This window comes from Amphimedon queenslandica, unplaced genomic scaffold, assembly GCF_000090795.2.
Source record: "Amphimedon queenslandica unplaced genomic scaffold, v1.1 AMPQUscaffold_12146, whole genome shotgun sequence".
Lineage (NCBI taxonomy): Eukaryota > Metazoa > Porifera > Demospongiae > Haplosclerida > Niphatidae > Amphimedon > Amphimedon queenslandica.
In genome coordinates this window covers 7883-10277 of record NW_003547615.1, presented here as the reverse complement: position 1 = coordinate 10277, position 2395 = coordinate 7883, and positions in this window count along the sequence as shown.

Sequence of the window (2395 nt, the reverse complement as noted above, 5' to 3'; positions counted from 1 at the left end):
ATTCTAGAGTATACACTCCATTATCATAACCAAAAGAGAAATTAGAATTGTACACATTGACCAAATAGACATTAAATTGATTTGGTACAATTTTCAAGAGATGTGTAGACTAGTAGTGCATTGCCACCAACACAACTGTTGATAGTGCAGTTCTCATGGCCTGCCAAGTTATTACCAGCAAAAGATGAATAGGATATATTGATATTCAGCGCATTGATACAAAATAGCCCATAGTCTGTCGAGTTTTGCACTGACACATCTTGCAATGTGATAGTGTTACTATGAACTATAGCAAGTGCAAAGAAGTGGTCTATGAAATCAAATTTTGTATACAAACTCTCAAATGGTAAAATTGTATTTGCTACATCAATAGGCAAACCACCCCCACAATTGGTTATTTTAATGCCAATAAGACTGACCAGTGAACTATTGAAGAAGAGAATTCCCCTCCTTGACTCCTGACATGTTATGACAACTGTTGACTGCCTTACAGTTTCATTGAAACCATCCTCCAACTCATAATCCAGTCCTTTGAAAGTGAGGTTATTCACATCTCTAATAACCAGTAGCTCATGCTCATCAAGAATGTGAGTTCCATTCATAAAATAGAAAATGGAATCATTGACAAAGTACTGTTGAGAGTCATTTAAATAGAAGAGCAAACTGTGGCATGGTTCCAGGTCATCAGTACACTCTAGAGTACTGGATGACACATAATACTCCTCACAGTGTCCAAGACCTGAAAAGGCTACAATAAAAAGGAGACCAGTAGCAATGGTGAAGAGCATCATAGCTTTGAATGCCATACAACGCAGAGGCAATAGGTATATAGCTACTGATTGATGGAATCTACAGAGGTTGTACAGGTTATGTAAATCTAATTAGGAAACTATCTTTCACATGAAATATACTCCTACATCTACAATTATTTCAGCAGATATGCATGACATAAACGCATGACTAGGCTCACTTATGAAGGATGATAATCATAGAAGTTGACAGATTTATTTGGAAAATTAAATGAACATAATAAAATAAACAATATGAATAGAATGGAAACTTTATGAGAGATCATAAATCATAGATGCTGTAATGGCAGGATTGCAGTCACATAACCAAGAGTACCTAATATTATGTACTCTTGGTATAACTCTGATCAGTAAACAAAGACTATACCACAAGTATAATTATCATGCCATAAATTAATAGTCAATTTTGAATCAATTAGATCTAGTCATGCACTACCTTATAAAGAATACTTGGGTCATGCATATTTCTGCCAATCCAAATTTCTTATCCTCCCGCTTTGACCTTGTTCGGTCAGTTGATAAAATAAAAATAATCCCCCATTTCTCTGGAATTTACTACTCTCTTAAATTTAGAACACACATATCACTTTTATAAATTTTATTATATACACATGTGTAGTGACACATGTGTAGTGACATATGTAGTGACTCATTGTGATGCAGAACTTATGACTTATTCATTAATTATTATGTGTATAATAAATTAATGTTGTGTCAAATAAATTTCAGTGTTTAGGTATCAACTAAATCAAGACTAAAACCTTATCCTCATAAGCATACAGCTTGAGCACTAACTCTCACTCTCTCTCCTAGACTGTCATATCTAAATTCTACATTATGAATGATATATATATAAATGTCATAAACTATAGCAGATACATCCATTTAATAGAGAGTACCTAGTGTACCAAATACATTCTTCACTGTATAAAATAAAGTCCATATAAAGGAGACATCCCATGTAAAAAATCCCAGCAAGATCTTATAAGGTTTTTTATGATTTCACATGATTATACAAGAAAACATAAGATAGTAATCTTGTAAAATCTTAACACAGAAATTCTTACAAATTCTTGTTTAAGATTTGATAAGATTTGAACAGTTTTGTCAGATCTTGTGAGATCTATCATAACTATAATTCTTGTAAGAATTTTAAAGATCTTATGAATAAAGGAATATGTCAGAAAATGTAAGATCATGCCTCACTTAAATCTTGTAATATCACACCTAGCTTGTATAAACTAAGATGATCTTGTTAAATTGAAATCTAATAAGATCTTACAAAATCTAATAAGTTTATGATCTTGAAGAATCATCCATAATCACATGACACATAAAATCACTCATTAAGTCATAAAAGATCTTGAAAGATCTTACAAATTGCATGACGTCACAGGAAGTGGTAGACAACCCACGATAGCCTTTACAATAGTGGCAGTATATAAAGAAAGTAAAATTTCAAGATAATTAAGTCAAAAAAAGTTAATAAGTTCACATTAACCTTCACATCACTAAATAATTCATTTATGCAATGTAAGATCTTGCTCAGACCTTAAGGGCAATGCAAACGGGCAAATTAACATATA